Below are 18038 nucleotides of genomic sequence, written 5' to 3'. Positions count from 1 at the left end.
TGGCATTTGGGACCGAGTCTACCGCCCGGTCAGACTAAAATGTAGCTGACAATGCTTTTCGGTGGCGCGCTACGGGTTCAGGTGGAACGGAGAACTTCAAATCAACCGCGCAGACAAATGAGCACGGCAAGGCCTGCCCAGACCCCTAACCCCCAGCCAGGCACCGGCTGCGCATGCGCTTCAGAAAAACCGCCGCCTTGCCGAGACAGGTGAGTAGTCCTCCGGTTCTCCTAGAGAGTAACGGGAAGTGTCACGGTGAGAAGGTGGGGGTAGGGTGCGCGTGAGGCGGGGAGCCAAACTTCCTGTCTGGCCTTCTTTGGTTGCTCCGCTGGATTGCAAAGAGTGCTCCTGCTTCTCTGCCCCTGCAGGGATGCCCCGGGGTCAGTGTCCCTTTTCTCCCTTCCCCGAGGATCGGGGATCCCTCAGGCTGCCGGGGGCAGAGCAGCGGTAGGAACTACAGGCAGGCGGCTCGGGGAAGGAAGGCCCGTGCCAGCCGGGTGCCCGCTCAGCCCTGGCCCCCGGTCTTCCGCCTGGTGCGGGAGGGGCGGGGCGGAAGGGGGCAGGGCCATCCCGCTTCTGGCTCCGTCCGTCCGTTTCCTCCACCTGTTGGCTCTTAGGAGGTGAGTGAGTCTGTGTGACCCCGGCGGAGGCATCGGGAAATGGAGCTGCAGCGCCTTCTCATTTCCCCTCCCCCAGGTATAAAATAAGGCATCTACTTTAAATAAATGTTACCCAGAATGTGTATATTACATACAATGAGAGACCAAGCGTGCAGAGGAAAAAAACCTGTCAAAGAATATTAACTGAACTGGTAGGGGATGAGAGAAATTATTATTAATAACCAATGATTTGGGGAGATCCAGAGGGCCCTCCACCCCGTTTTCCTAAGTCTTGATTTTTTTAAAGTTCTATCTCTTGAAGGACTTTGCTGATAATGAGACTGGACTTTCTGGTTCAGACCCTATCCAGCCCTAGAGTTCTGCTGAGGCTTGGGTAGAGCATAAATTATTTGATTAGATTACCTAAGGTTGAGGGGGTGGGGGACACTTAGAAATGCATGACATAATCAGAGTTCAGGTCCAGCCCTCCACTGTAATGTTCATTCCCTCATCAGTTGTTAACCAATTAGAGTTGATTGCTACTCCTCTTCCAAAAGGGCTTGTAAACCTATGAGCCTACCACCATGGATGAGTCTTTGAGAGAAATGGCCAAATGATTATTCATTTACCAAAATGCTGGCATTATTAATAAAAACTATTAAATTACCTAGAAATTATGTCTCTGGAACCTTGTTAAACCTCACAGGAAGTGAAAGGTTATCCTCCTTCCCCCTTTTTAATTTTTAAAAAAATTTTAGGCTTAAATACTGAAACTTACACACATTAGAGAAATGAAAAAGAAGCGTATTATAAACTTAAATACAAAATAATAGAAGCAAAAAAAACATGTCATGTGCACAGCAAAAGGTAAGCGTTGATTGAAAATATATAGCAATAAATTTACATTTCAGGAAAGCCTATCTAATAAATAAGACGTGTTGAGGGCTGTCCATCCTTTCTTTGCTTCCTTATAAGTTTTCTTTTGTTCTTTGCTGTGCACTCTTTACTTTTTTTTCCCCCTTCCTCCCCCCACTCCCCATATAATTGAGGAAACGCAAACATGATCACACAGCTCGTGTTTGAGGATGGATTTGAACTCAAGTCCCCTGGACTCCAGGCCTTGTACCACCTATCTGTCCCTGTGGAGCCACTGACACTTCTTGAACAAGGCAATAACACAGTCAGATTACACTTTAGGAATAACATTCCACAAAATATGTATGGAGGGGAGAGGCAGGCTGGCCAATTAGGAGGCTATGTAAATAGAGAGGAGACAGATGTGAGAGATGTTAGGGAGGTAAAATTGATAATAGTTGGCAATTGATTGAATATAAGCAATAAGTGAGAATAGTGACTAGAATGTGGCTTCTAGATTGCAAAACTAGGTGACTGAACCTAGTTTAAATAACTGAACTTTTTAAAGAATGGGTACATTTGAAAGTGTTTATAGAAAGCAGGGGAAAAGCTAGTAGATTAGTAGAGTTTGACAATTAGGGAGAAAGGAAGGGAGAGGATCAAGGACTAGAATAGAAGAGTTGTCATTGCCAAGGAGAAGGTCATCTTAGGGTCAAAGTAAAGAAGGAGAAAATCAGGATGGTGTTTAGAAGGTTTGAGGTATAAAAAGGGAGAGAGGAGGATGCTGGATGGCCTTAAGTTTTTCAGTAAACACAAAGTACAAAACAAGGTCTTCTGAGAGGGTGGAGGGAGGGGCGCTGTGGGAGGCTTGAGGAGGGAAGAGAAGGTTTGGTCTGTAGAGGATGGGATAAGGACTAAGGGAAATGTAAAGGGATTGCCTGGCTTCAATGAGGGCCCAATTAAGATTAGATTACATAAATTCATAATGGACCTAGTAGGCTGGAATGTGGGACTTCTTTTCAGTGGCATTCAGTAGTAATTAAGTGGAAGTGGAGTAGGCTGATAGCTGTGTTTTGGAAAGAGATGAGCAGCAATAAGACAAGGGATTCAAAGGTAGATGACCATATAAAGTTGGACCATATAAAGTCTATCTTATTTTACAGATGAGGAAACTGAAGCTTAAGTCATTTTATAGTTTTCATTTGTTGAGATGGTTATATATATTTTTTTCTCTTTGTCTTCATCTCTGCCTTCTTTACTTAAGCTTAGATAATTTACATTACCCAAGAATCCAAAGTGGAATTTCCAGGTCTGAGCTCTGCATCCCATTCCCAGGAGGGTTGCTTATGATGGCCAGGAAGTTCAGAGCTGTTATTGATCCATCTCATCAACTAACTCCCAAAGGAACAAAATGGGGCTCTTGGTCAGCACACCTCTTATAACATGAGCATATTTCCATGCTGTGAGGTGTTCAGGTTGCCCAAAGAGCAGTTTGTGACCATTCTGCCCCAGGAAATCCTAAACTGGATCCAGGTATGTGTTGTGGAGAGCAGAGAAATATTGGGGGGGGGGGGTTTACGAAGAAAGGAAGAGAATGTTCGAGAGAAGATGGAAAATGTGAAAGGGAGCATACCGAATAGAGATATACATCAAGTAAAGGGCTTAAGGTAATAGGGAGAAAAAAGTGGGAAGAAGGAAAAAACCTGTGTTGTTCCTTCTGTTGCCCTTTTCTTCTGGTGCATTATAAAATTAACATCTGGTGATTATTATCCAAGTCAAGCTTCAGGTAAGGCTGAGACACTGTCTTTAGAAATCAGCTGATTTGTCATTTTAAGTAATTTAATATCTCTTGCAATGAGAATTACAGGAATCCTGTATCTCTGTTCTTATGTTTGGGGATTTTTTTTTTATTGTGTTTCTATTATATTATGAAATCCTGATTCCTCTTCCTTTCACCTCATGTTTTTAGGGGATGATTCTATTAGTTATACTTTGAGGTTTGGCTCCTGTTTTTCCAGAACCCTTTTTTCTTTTTTTTTTAAATTTATTTCTACTTTATTTTTATTTTTTATATATTTTTAAAAATTTATTTATTTTTAGTTTTCGATATTTACTTCCACAAGATTTTGAGTTCTAAATTTTCACCCCATCTTGCCCCTCCCCCCTCCCAAAGATGGCATGCATTCTGAATATCCCTTCCCCTAATCTGTCCTCCCTTCTATCTCTCCCCTGCTTCTCTTATCCCCTTCCCCTTCTATTTTTCTGTAGGGCAGGATAGATTTCTGTACCCCATTTCCTATATTTCTTATTTCCCAGTTGCATGTGAAAACAATTTTTTTTAAACATGTGTTTTTAAAACTTTGGGTTCCAAATTTTCTCCCTTCCTCCCTCCCCACCCACCCTCATTGAAAAGGCAAGCAACTCAATATAGGTTATACATGTGCAGTTATGCAAAACACTTCCATAGTAGTCATGTTGTGAAAAACTAATTCTATTTCCCTTAATCCTATCCTCCCTCCATTTATTCTATTCTTTCTTTTGACCTGTCCCTCCTCAGAAGTTTGCTTCTGATTACCCCTTTCCCAATCTGCCCTCCTCTCTATCATCCCCTCTCTCTTGTCCCCTTCTCCCCCTATTTTCCTGCAGGGTAAGACAGATTTCCATACCCAATTGATGTGTATGTTATTCCCTCCTTAAGCCAAATCCTATGAGAATAAGATTCACTCATTCCCTCTCACCTTCCCCTGTTTCCCCTCCACTGTAAGAGCCTTTTCTTTTTTTTTTTTTGTGAGATAATTTACCCATTCTACCTCTCCCTTTCTCTTCTCCAGTAAATCCTCTCTCCCCTTAATTTTATTTTCCAGATATGACCCCTTCATCTTCAACTCACCCTGTGTCCTCTATTTCTATATCTATATCTATATATACATACATATAATTTTTTCCTTCCAACTACTCTAATACTGACAAAGGTCTCATGAGTCATAAATACCATCTTTCCATGCAGGAATGTAAACAGTTCAACCTTAATAAGTCTCTTATGATTTCTCTTTCCTGTTTACCTCTTCATGTTCCACTTGAGTCTTGTATTTGAAAGTCAAATTTTCTATTCAGCTCTGGTCTTTTCATCAAGAATGCTTGAAAGTCCTCTATTTCACTGAATGACCATTTTTTCCCCTGAAGGATTATACTCAGTTTTGCTGGGTAGGTGATTCTTGGTTGTAATCCTATCTCCTTTGCCCTCCAGAATATTATATTCCATGCCCTGCGGTGCCTTAATGTAGAAGCTGCTAAATCTTGTGTTATCCTGATTGTGTTTCCACAATACTTGAATTGTTTCTTTCTGGCAGCTTGTAATATTTTCTCCTTGACCTGGGAACTCTGGAATTTGGCTACAATATTCCTAGGAGTTTTCCTTTGGGGATCTCTTTCAGGAGGAGATCAGTGGATTCTTTCAATTTCTATTTTGCCCTCTGGTTCTAAAATATCAGGGCAGTTTTCCTTGATAATTTCTTGAAAGATGATGTCTAGGCTCTTTTTTTGATCATGGCTTTCAGATAGTCCAATAATTTTTAAATTCTCTGTCCTGGGTCTATTTTCCAGGTCAGTTGTTTTTCCAATGAGATATTTCACATTGTTTTCTAATTTTTCATTCTTTTGGATTTGTTTTACAGTGTCTTGATTTCTCATAAAGTCACTAGCTTCCAATTGCTCTATTCTAATTTTTAAGGAAGTATTTTCTTCAGTAAGCTTTTGGACTTCCTTTTCCATTTGGCCAATTTTCTTTTTAGGGCATTTTCTCCTCATTGGCTTTTTGGACCTCTTTTGCCATTTGGGTTAGGCTATTTTTTAAGGTGTTATTTTCTTCAGTATTTTTTTGGGTCTCCTTTAGCAAGCTGTTGACTTGTTTTTCATGATTTTCTTGCATCTCATTTCTCTTCCAGTTTTTCCTCTACTTCTCTTACTTGCTTCTCAAAATCCTTTTTGAGTTCTTCCAAAGCCTGGGACTGATTCATATTTTTCTTGGAGGCTTTAGATGGAGGAGCTTTGGCTTTGTCTTCTTCTGGTTGTATGTTTTGATCTTCTTTGTTACCAAAAGAAGATTCTATGGTCTGACACTTCTTGTGAGGTTTGCTCATGATACCAGCCAATTACTTGAGTTTCAAATTCTTTTTAAGGTAGAGATCCGCTTCCAATGTGGAGAATGTACTGTCCCAAGCTTTGGGGGTTTGTACAGCTGTTTTCAGAGATATTTCTAGGGACCTGTAAATTTTCAGTTCTTCCAAGGTGGCATGATAAGGGGCGAGGTGTTTACTCCTTTCCTGCCCTGTGCTTTGGTCTATGAATGACCACAAGCACTCTTTTCTGTCTTGGAATTGTGAGGAGGATTTTTGCTGTATCACCACTACATGCTCCACCATGCCAGTGCTCCTCCTTGCCCCAGGACTGCCACCCAGAACTGTGACCTAGATCCAAGCATGGGCAAAGCAAGAGATTTCTGCCTCAGCACTGGCAAAGAGATCCCTGCAATCCCCCTCTGTTCAGCCATCCGATTCTCCCTTAGTCTGTAGGCAAGAAGCTCAGGAGGCAGCCACTGCCCTTAGGGCTGCACTGGGGACTTGGGTCTGAGGCCTAGCTTCTCTCTCACTGCCAGAAACAGACTACCCACTGACCTAAGTTGTCTTTGGTGTTTGTGGGTTGAGAGGTCTGGAAAGCGCCACAGCCTTCCAGGATTCGGTCCTCTGAGGCCTGCTCCAGGTTTGCTGTGGCCTGCGCGCCCGTGCCATTCTGCGCTCCTCTTACAGCTGTCGTGATATACCTTTCTGATCAACCATCAAGGTTGTCTTGGGCTGGAAATTTGTTTCACTCTTGTCTTTTTGTGGGTTCTGCTGCTTTAGAATTTGTTTAGAGTCATTTTTTTTACAGGTATTTGGAGGGGTTTGGAGGAGAGCTCAAGCAAGTCACTGCTTTCACTCTGCCATCTTGGCTTTGCCCCTACAATCTTATTTTCAAGGAGTCTGTTCCTTAAGTCATGTTTTACACTTTCTATACTAGGCGGTTTATTATTCAGATATCTTCCTAAAGAATTCTCATTTTCTTTCCCATTTTTTCCTCTAGAGTTCTCATTTCATTTATATGATTTTTTTTCAACTCGTGCTTCATTTCTTCCAATAGAGCTCATGAATCCAGTAGTGCTTAATTGTTATATTCTTTGAGGTTTTGTTTTTAGATGATATGGAATTATTTGTCTGGGTTTATGTATTCAACATCCCAGGCTCTATGAGATGTTGTTAGTGTTTTGTTATGTTTACTCATTTTCCCAGCATTACTTCCTGAAATGGCACTTGTTTTGGGACCAGGCTTGGTACATTTCTAGAATGAATAGTGGACCCTCTTTGGTATAGAGCTGTTTTGTCTGGGGTCTGGGTGATAAGCTGTGTTTAAGTACCTTGAAGAGTTCATTTCTGCCCTATCTGCTAGAGTGGTGTACGTAGGGTGGGCCCTGCAGCAGTAGACTGGAGTGCCCTGCACCCTCCCTAGCAGCAGCCAGTACTGGTATGTCTTATGCAGAGTGTAGCCTGATGGTTGCCCTCCTAGTAAGAGTGTCCAATGGTTTCTGAACCCCAGTTTGTGGTCAGAGGACACAGTATCAGGTTAATTCTCAACATGAGAGGCTTCAGTGAGCTTCATTCCTGGGCAAGCCTTTTCTGAATGTACCCTTTCTTTATGTTTACCATTGTGTTTTTCCTTAGATTTGTTTTTTGTTTTTTAATTTTATTTTTAATTTATGGAATAAAACAAGCATTTCCATAGCATAGTACAATAAAAAGATGATTTCTTGTGAAACTGCAGATCCACTATGCACAACTTGGTATTCCTTTCGAATACACAACAAAATTATCATGTAAATTTCTTTTTTTTTCTTCCCTCCTTCACCTCCACCCTAGAGATGGCTACCATTAGCTCCAAATAGGTAGATGTGTGTAAAATTATTCTATACATACTTACAGTTCTTTGTCTGGATGCAGATAGCATCTTTCTTCATATGTCCTTTATAGTTAATTTGGGAATTTATAATATTCAAAATAACTTATTTACTCAAAGTCATTCTTAAAACAATATTGCTATTACTATATACAATGTCCTAATGGTTCTACTCATTTCACTCTTTATTATTTCATGCAAGTCTTTCCATGTTTTTCTAAAACAAAAAAACTGAGTTCATCATCTTATAGCACAGTAGTATTCCATCACAGTCATATACTACATCTTGTTCAGCCATTCCCCAATTGATGGGCATCCCTGCAATTTCCAGATCTTTGCCACCACAAAGAGTTGTTTATAACATTTTAGAATATATGGGTTCTTTTTCTTTTCCCCTAATTATCAACTGAAATAGACCAAGTACTGGTATTGCTCGGGGAGGAGTATAGGTAGTTTAATAACTCTTTGGGCATAACTCCAGATTACTTTCCAAAATGGTTGGATGATTCATAATTCTACCAACAATGAATTAGTATTCCAACTTTTCCACATCCCCTTCTATCATTTTAGCCAATCTGATAGGTGTAAAATGATATCTCAAGGTTGTTTTAGTTTGCATTTCTTCAATCAGTAATGATTTAGAGCATTTTTTCATATGACTATAAATTGTTTTGATATCTTCATCAAAAAACTGCCTGTTCATGTATATTGACCATTTATCAGTTAGTCAATGACTTGTATTCTTATAGATTTGACAAAGTTCTTTATATATTTTAGATATGAGACCTTTATCTGATAAACTATCTACAAAAATTTTCCCTCAGTTTTCTGCTTTCCTTATGATCTTGGCTATATTTGTTTTATTTGTATAAAACCTTTTTAATTTCATGTAATTGAAATTATCTATTTTATACCCAACTTTGCTCTCTACCTCTGGTTTATTCATAAATTATTCCATGTTCTCATTTTCTTGTAAAATCTCTGTTTATATCTAGGTCATGTATCCATTTTGACCTTATCTTGGTAAATGGTGTAAGATATGGGTCTATGCCCAGTTATTTTTATTCACTATTTTCCTTCCCAGCCTTTCTTTTTATCCTATCTCTATTACCTTATCTTCTCCCCTTACTCTCTTGCTCTTTATTTTACCCACCCCTCTAAAAGTCCCTCCCTTATCTATTATCTATTCACCCCACTCTCCTAATATTAATCTCTATTCCCTTTTGAAAGTCCTTCCCCTCCCTATCCCCCAGTTTGCTCACCCCTCTAGAAGTTCAGAAGACCTCTAAATCTCTTCAGATGTATATATTGTTTCTTCTTCCACCCAGATGAAATTAAGGTTCCAATATTATCTGCCCTCCACCCTCACCTGCTTCCTCTATTAGTTCTTCCTTTCATGCCCCATTTTCATAAAGTAATTTCTCCTTTTAACCTCTTCCTACCCAATTTTGTTTTCTTGATCATTTCTAGATCTAGTGCTCTCTCTTTAACCTTGCTGGAATTGTCATGAGAAAGCTGGGTTGTTTGGTTTCTGCCCACTCTACCATCTTTAGAAGAGTCTTAGCCCTACATTTTAAAGTAATGAGAGATCTGGTTAGAGAAGTATGGGAGATGGAGAGACATAACAATGCTTGTGGTTCAGGAAGCAAGAATTGTGTTAGAGTCAAATTGGCAAGTCAAGAGGCAGGGTAGAAAAGCGAGGATAGAGAGCCAGAGACAGGCTAAGGAGGAAGGTATAATCCAATTCTTTTATTTTTAAATTGATACTCCACTTTATTTTGTATTGTTTTAATAAGCTTTAGTCAATTTATTATGTATTAATGATGAACCCACTATTGGGTTGGTCCTCTCATTATGTGAGTTTGAGCTCCCTTAAGCCTATAATTTCAGTTGCCTATTATAAAATTTGAAAATTTATATTCCATAATTCATTGAGAATTGTACTTAATCAGTGTATCTAATCAATATTTGTGAATCAAATTCAGACTTGATTGTATAGGCTCTATTGGTAAAGTTTGTAAGAATCCAACTTCTCCATACCTATGGGCTATAATCCAACCACAAAATCCTAATCTGTTACTTTGGCTGACCATGAGAAGAGATAAGTCAATCTGATCCCAGGATGTTTGCCCATCATGAGACTTTCCAGGGGATGTGAGTCAGTCTGGTGATAAGCTGTGCCTGTCATGGGACTCTCCAGAGAATGTTACCTAATTCTTAAAACTTTCAGTTCTAATGATGTCAATCTCATTTGAAACAGCACACTTAGTACTGTATCTCAATTCTGTGTTTCATCCTCAGGTTCTGATCCTGTGAGGAAATAGTCTTATTACTTAAAATGTAAATTGTATTTCACTATATGTTTAAAGTATTGACAGTATTATAAAAATGGCATTCTAGAAAGGAGCAGTAGGTATCAGCATGAGAACATGGGGAAATTGGGCAGAGCTATTAAAATTAACTCTGAGTGGTGTAAATGTTCATTTGGTCCTGTGTTTGTCAGCTGTCTCACCTCTGCCAGTGAATGGAGGAACAGAAGGGCCCATCATGGAAACAGGAACTTAATAAAAGGTTTCAATATATAATTTGAAGTTATAAAAGAAAGATTTAATTTGTTCTGAATCTTAAAGTAAAGAATTACAGTAACAGGGGCCCCAAAATCTTAATGACAGAGTCATTCAGGGCCATATGGAAAGGTTTAGAGTATGCCTGTACACTAGTTAGAAGAGGTGAAAACACTGAACTCATCTTACACAGAGAATCAATCTTAATCCGTTAGTATACCTAGGTTATTAACCTAAGCAGAAATGGACTGGAGAGGCAAAAGACAGTTCAAGCCATGATCTAGAGTGGGATTAAAAGAAAATAAAAAAGCCTACCTTTTCAGAAATCTGCCAACTAAATCAGTAACTCAGTAACAGATATCTTTTTTGTCTGGGGTATGCCTTTACTAATCTGGCCCTATTTTCCATGGGCTTGCCATTGCCTATAAGGGGAGTTCAGGAAACCAAGCTGCAGCTGATACATCCATGCCCATCCAGGTCCAGGTGAGCAGTGTCCTGAGATTTTTATCCTTGCCTTTTTATCCTTATTATTATGTAATTAAAATCCTCATCCGGGAATTTTGATGAACAGCTGCATCTATCTCCTCCAATCTAGTTGCCGCATCCCCAGGTTCTCTTTCCCCAGAAACTAAAATCATCTTTTTAGACGATATTCTCCTTACAAGTTATTCTTAAGCTTATAGACTTTCCCTCTGTTTCTGTCCTCCCCAAAACAAACACTGATGTTGACCTTTGCAAATCCCTCCTCTCAGCATCTCTATCCTTAGGTGGAATGTAGTGTTGGTATAGGAGGCAGCTAGGTGGCACATTGGTTAGAGCACCAGCCCTGGAGTCAGGAGGAACTGAGTTCAAATTTGGCCTTATACACTTAGTAGCTGTGTGACCCTGGCCAAGTCACTTAACCCTGGTTGCCTCAGTTGTTCATCTGTAAAATGACCTGGAGACGGAAATAGCAGTTTGCCAGGAAAGCCACAAGTAGGGTCACAGAGAGTCGGGCACAACTGAAACGACTCAACACAAATGTTAACATACTCAAGAATGTGTCATTTCAGGAGTTGGTGATATTTGAAGATGTGGCTATTTACTTCACTTTAAAGGAATGGAAACTTCTTATTCCCACTCAGAGGGTTCTCTATAGGAATGTGATGCTGGAGAATTAGGGAAATGTGGTCTCAGTGGGTAAGGACTCAGGCCCCTTCAATTTTCCACTTATCCCTACGAGTTTCTTTATTGCATTAATGGCTCTGGGATTTCCAAAACAACCACTTGAGAATGGCTCAGCTAGTCATAGTCATAGTCTTCATCCCCCACACTGTCAGGGAGTTTGTTTTGTTTTTCAGTGATTTCCCCAATTCTGTGGGACTTATGTCTATGAAACTAGGTGGCTTCATATATCACTACTGCCCCATTCTTCCACCTCCCTATCAAGGAACTTGACCCTGCTCCCTTGGGCCTGAGACTCTATTCTAACTATCTCTTCTGATCACTTAACACACTATCTTGTGCTTTTTCTTTCCCAACAAGCAGGATTCCCATTTTCCAAACCTGCTCTGATCTCTCACCTAGAGCAAGGAGAAGAACCCTTTGTTCAGTATCTCCAGGAAACTGAGAGGAAAGATGTCCAGAAAGGTCATTGCTCAGGTAAGCAATAGAGAACCTGGCACTCCTTCCATTATTGTCTTTCCTTTCTATTTTTACCTTTGGTCATATGAGGACACATATTGAGGTCTGTTCCAATTCTGTGTCCAAGTAATTGATTTAAATGCTTAAAAAAAAAAGGGAAGGGAGGAAACAGTCCCTGCACTCAAGGAACTTATATTCTACTCAGGTGCCTTTGTACACATACTATCCCACATGCCTGGGATTCAGTCACTTCTTACCTTTGCTTCTTAGATCCTTAGCTTCCTGTAAGGTTCAATTCAACTGCCACCTCCTACAAGTCTTTCCTTATCTACCTATTAGTATTCTCTCCATCCTCATGACATCTGGCACTTATTTATCTGTATGGATTTGTTGTTCCTCTGGTAGAATATAATCTTCTTCAGGGCAGGGGCTGTTTTTCATTTTGTCTGTATACCCAGTGCCTAGCAATTAGTAGGCGCTTGGTAAATGCTTGTTGAATTGTGTTGGATTGAAGCTCCCGGGAAGTAGGACTTTATAGAAATCCCAAATATTGAGAAAGAGAATCTAAAAATAAGGATATCCACGCTCCTACACCAGTGATCCCTAAGAACATGAGTTCTTTATATGTGACAAACGTGGCCTGAGGTCTCGTCTTTCCCTTCTTCCTTGCTGTCCAGTGTTTGTGGAATAATTGCAGCTTTGTAGTACATGTAAATGGACATCTTTCTTCTCAGACCTTGAATGTTTTTCCTAGCTCAGAGTTAGAAAAGTGTTATCCCCTAATTCCACATACCCCTAGGTATTGTTTCCCCAACTCACATTCCCATTCTAAATGTCAATGATGTGCCTAACATTTCCAAAATGACATCATCCCCAATGCTCACATGTTATGCTATTCACACCAAATATTGAGCACATCATTTCTACAGAATATTTTTCTAGGTTCCACAAGTAATACAAGTAGAATATTGCATCTTCGATGTAATCATGCATGCTAAGATGTAGAAACAAAATTATATCCATGAAATTTAGGGAGAAAAGTTTCAAAGCATATATGGAATAATATGGAATGATATAGACAGAGTAACTCGTTTGCTAGAAGGATACAAAATAAAAGAATGATTAGAGTTGTGCTTGCTAAAATAGGGATGCCTTCCTGAAAAAAGGGAATTTTGAGCAGGATTTTAAAGGTTGAAGAAAATGCAATAGCAGAGATCTGTTAGGGTGGGATACCTGGCATAAGGCCCATATTTGAATAAATTCCCTGAGCTATATCTCCTTCCTTCCTTCCTAACGTAGCCCCAATTATAGTCACTTAGCATAGGTTGAGGGAACGTAACTCATCTTTATATATTAATTTTACAAAGACTCCTCACAACAGCCCTTTGAGAAGGTAGTGCAAATATTATCTCTATTTTTAGGTGAGAAAACTGAGTTACAGTGAAGTTGTGACTTGCCTGTGGCCACCTACCTAGATAAGTAATGGAATTGGGATTCAAATTGAGTTACCGAATTCTGCAATGAGAAAGGGTGAGGTGGTTAGACAGGGAATAAAGAGAAAATGTGGAGTCCATCTTCAAGTACTCTGTCATGGTAGACTATCATATAATTTAAGTTTGGCTACAACCTTTTTTTTGTTTTTATCCACATTACTTTAGTCATTGTGTATCTTCTCTTGATTTTGTTATTCTTTGCTCTACATCAGTTAATAGAAATATTCCTATGTTTCTCTGTATTGCTCATCTATCATTTTTATTTTGTTTTGTTTTTTGTTTTTGTTTTTTGGCTAGGCAATGGGATTAAGTGACTTGCCCAGGGTCATATAGCTAGTAAGTGTTATGTGTCTGAGGCTAGATTTGAACACAGGTCCTCCTGAATCCAGGGCCGGTGCTCTATTCACTGCACCATGTAGCTGCCCCATTCATCTATCATTTTTATGGCACAGTAATATTCTAATATTCATCTAGCACAGTTGGTTCATCCATTTAGTAATCAAGGGTGTCTACTTTTTTTTTTAAACTATCTATTTTTATTGATACCTTTTGTATTAGTTATTTTGTATTGTTATTATTTGTATTGCTTATTTTCTTTTTTACAATTTGTTTTAATTTAAAATTTTTTTATTCCAAACTTAACAAATAGCAAGTAAAATGAGTATTTCCACCTACAAAGCAAAACAGAAAAATAGGGTTGTGCATGAAACTATAGCTCTCTATTATGTATAGCTTGTAAGTATAGAAATTTCATTAAAAAGAAAAAATGTATTTGAAATAATTCAGCATACAACTTTCAAAGCTATCCTGGTTATCTCTATTTCTTTCTGGCTTGCCTTTTTTTTCCCTCTTGCTTAAATTACACTTCTTTCCTTTCTTTCTTTTTTTCTTTTATATCCCTATTGATATCTCCCTTCTCCCACCCAATTTCATTTCTACCCTTTCCCCCAATCACATCCGTGTAGGCAGCTTAGTGAATAAACCTGGAGTCAAGAAGACCTGAGTTCAAATCCAACTTCAGATACTTCCTAGCTATGTGACCCTGGGCAAGTCATTTAAAGTCTATCTGCCTCACTTTCCTCTACTGTAAAGTGGCAATAATAATGGCATTTACCTCCCAAGGTTATTTTGAGGATAAAATGAGATAATATTTGTGAAGCATTTTGCAAACCTTAAAGTGCCATATAAATGCTATCTATTATTATCATATCCCTTCTACTTTCTCTTCATAGTGGACCATCTTTTAAAAGATTTAAAAGGAAAGAGAAGAAAAAGCAATTCAGCAAAGTTAATTAATCCATGGGTAAAATAGCAGTGTGGTAAAGTGGAAAGAGGTTTGAATTTGGAGTCAGGATCTGTGTTCCAATGCTGACTTTGCCACTTATTGATCATGTGACCTTGGTCACATCACTTGACTTCTCAGGACTTCAGTTTCCTTCTCTGCTAAATAAGAGGGTTGTACTAGATGACACTTAACTCTAGTCCTCAATTTCTATCCAGCTCTAAATCTTTGTTACTAAATCTCATGTTACTTATTACCGTGTTAGACACTGTATACAATATTCCACACCTATTATCTGCCACCTCTCCAATGAAATGAGGGAGATGAATTTTCTCAATTTTTCTATACAGCCAAGCTTGGCCTTTACACAGCATTCTATTTGGGAGTTTTCCTTTGTTTTGCTTTTATTTAAATTATTGTGGTAATTGTGTACATTGTTCTATATTGTATATTGTACCTGGTTTTATTTATTTCCCTTTGATTCTGTGACTTTTTCCTATTTGTTGTTTCTTGTGGTACAGCATATTCCATTACATGAATAATTTGTCCCTCCTTTAATGCACACCTTCTTTGTTCTAGTTCTTTGCTACCACAAAAGTGCTACTCATGTTTTGATATTTATGAATGTCTTTGGACTCCTTAGAGTCTATGTCTAGGAGTGGAATTTCTGAGTCAAAGGACATGGAAATTTTAGTCATTTTCTGCATAATTCTAAAACTGTTTTTCAGGATGATTTAATCATTTCACAGCTTCAACAAATGTGTCCTTGTCTTCCTGCAGCAGTGAGATACTTTTGTTTCCAGTTTTTTGCAATCCTGAAAATGTGCTACTATAAATGTTTTCATAAATATGGGACTTTTCTATCTTTGACTTCCTTGGGGTATATTCTTAATAATTTTTCTTTACTCTTTCCTGGGTAACCAAATCGAATCCTGACTGATCTTCTTGACCCTTGATTTTCATGCCATGTTTCAGCCTATAACTTCTCCATAGGGTTAAAACATTATGCAGATGTGACATTGTCATTCATTCCTGACCAGGTAACTCATTTGTGCTTTCTTATACCTTCCCAAACAACTTCCTTTTTTTCTAGCATAGTAAACAGTTGACATCATATTTTTAATCTCTTTTAGGGTCAGATGTTAAGATGAGGATTGAAGATGAGGAATTAACTATAAAACAAAGAAGTTTTGGAAATGCAGAATGTCAAAGACTCCAGGATAATGTTTCCCACATACCTGTGTTTAGAGAAGCTAGTGAATGGAATAGTAAAATACAGAGTCCATGGGGTAAACCCAAGGCAGAGAGCCTGAGAGAGAAAAGATGCTTCAGTGCAGTGACTGCCAAAACCAAGAAAACCCTGAGGATAAAAATAGGGAAAAAAGGTAAAGAATTTGGGATAAATTTCCATCTGAGCTCTAAACAACTTTCATATTATAAAGTTGCTAGTGGACTAAGAAAATTCAGAAATGAAAAATATGACCACAGCTCCAGTTCATCACTTCTACTACATCAGAAAACGCATACTGAAGAGATACCTTATGAATGTAAGGAGTGTGGAAAATCCTTCAGGCACAACTCGGGCCTTAGGAAACGTAAGAGAATTCACAGGAGGCTTAAATTCTATGAATATGATGAATATAGGAAAGTCTGTAATATGAGCTCAACTCTTTAGAAGCATGAAAGGATCCACAATCCACACTGGGGAGAAACCCTGTAAGTGTGATAAATGTGGAAAGGACTTCAGTGACAAGTATTACCTTATTGAACATCAAAGAATCCACACGGGAGAAAAGATTTGCAAATGTAAGGAGTGTGGAAAATCCTTCAGTCACAGCTCTGTACTTACACAACATAAAAGAATTCACACTGGGGAAAAGCCTTATGCATGTGAGGATTGTGGAAAAGCCTTCAGGGTGAGCTCAGCACTCACAGAACATAAAAGAATTCATACTGGGGAGAAACCATTTAGGTGTGACCAGTGTGGGAAAGCCTTCAGTGGGTGGTCAGATCTTAGACAGCACCAAAGAATCCATACTGGGAAGAAACCCTGGGAATGTAAAGAGTGTGGGACAGCCTTCAGCCATAGTTCTGGCCTTAGACAACACAAAATAATTCATAGTGGGGAGAAGCCATATAAATGTAATGAGTGTGGCAAAGCCTTTAGTGAGAGCTCACACCTCACAGGACATAAAAGAATCCACACTAGCGAAAACCCTATGAATGTGGTCAGTGTGGGAAAGCTTTCCATCATAGTTCACACCTTACTGTGCATAAAAGAATCCACGCAGGGGAGAAACCTTATCAATGTAGTGACTGTGGGAAAACTTTTAGAGTGAATGGAGACTTGACTGTGCATAAAAAAAGAAAACATGTGGGGAAGAAATCTCATGAACTTGATGAATGTGGAAACTTCTATAATTAGAGTTTATGTTTCCTCTCTATCATTTCATACCAAAGTGAAAACTGATAAACAGAAATAGGGAAAATAAAGGCACAGCTGTGTATGTCAGTTATAATCAAGTTTCCTATATTAGTCAAAGAGTCCACAGAATCTGCAGTAGGCAAATTTATCAGGATATACATACATTTAGTAGAGAGGAGAGGCTTTCCTTAATATAGACATTAGATTGTTATAACTTTAGGAGAGTTCTAAAATGAAACTTAAAAGTTTTAGGAGGTAGAAGTCTGTTTGTAAAAAAGACCAATAAGAAAAGATAGGTAAGAGTATTGTGTTTCATGAGTTTGATTATATATGTACTATTAATTATATACTAGATTTATAAATGCTATGACATATAAAAAGTGTTGATCTTTGTTCTAAGCACTCTGCCTTGCGAATGGCAAATAGTTGCATCGAGTTAAGAAGAAGGGTATCTAATAAAGCAAGTTTCAAATACAAAAAGGACGTGACTTTGAATTGGTACATTAGGTGGAGAACTGTTATCAGTGCCAGGCTTTGCCCGAGTGTACTTGTAGTTAAAATCAACCAAACTAAGCACCTTAGTATATAGAAAGGGCATTAAATTCAGAAGACCTTGGTTGAAATTCTTACTTTGTGTAACTGGAAAAATGGGTTAAAGGACTTGGCTATTTTAGTCCTTTTAGCATAATTCCATAACTGGTTTTCAGAATGACTGAACTGCTTCACAGCTTCAACAGTTGTATATTACTCTGCTTGTCTTTCTGCAACAATAAACACCCATTTTTTCCCAGTTTTTTGCTACCCCCAACATGTGCTACAACAAATGTTTTCACATATATGGGACCTTTCTGTCTTTGACTTCCACAAGGATAGCATGTGAGACTTTATCAAATACTTTGCTAAAATCTAGGTAAACTAGGTGTGTGACATTTCCCTGTCTGGTTAATAAACCTTTCAAAAAAAGAAATGAAGTTAGTCTGGTGTCATGACTTTTTTTTAAATTCTAAAATGTATTTTTTGATACAAATAATGTTAATATGTTACCTCATATATTTCCCAAGTATCCTTCCTCTCAGAGAAAACAGTTTAGCAAAACTTAGAAACAATATGACATCTTTTGTACTCAGCACCCTTTGTCCCCCACCTCTACCAAGAAACTAGGCGGGGTTCTTTTTTCATATTTATTCATCACAGTCACTATTTCTTGTAACA

General features: G+C 38.6%; 1 pseudogene across 1 annotated transcript; it reads left to right on the top strand.

Moving 5' to 3' along the window:
• The first annotated feature begins 247 nt into the window (after positions 1 to 247).
• Positions 248 to 17793, top strand: LOC110202644 (uncharacterized; annotated as a pseudogene). The gene is made up of 3 exons (XR_013487104.1): positions 248 to 696; positions 11531 to 11644; positions 15535 to 17793. The product of XR_013487104.1 is annotated as an uncharacterized LOC110202644 (transcript).
• The last annotated feature ends 245 nt before the right edge of the window (positions 17794 to 18038 follow it).

The sequence above is a fragment of the Phascolarctos cinereus genome, unplaced genomic scaffold, assembly GCF_003287225.1.
Source record: "Phascolarctos cinereus isolate Bilbo 61053 unplaced genomic scaffold, phaCin_HiC Scaffold_5;HRSCAF=322, whole genome shotgun sequence".
Lineage (NCBI taxonomy): Eukaryota > Metazoa > Chordata > Mammalia > Diprotodontia > Phascolarctidae > Phascolarctos > Phascolarctos cinereus.
The sequence above is the reverse complement of the archived record's forward strand: the minus strand, read 5'-3'. Positions and strand labels throughout refer to the sequence as shown.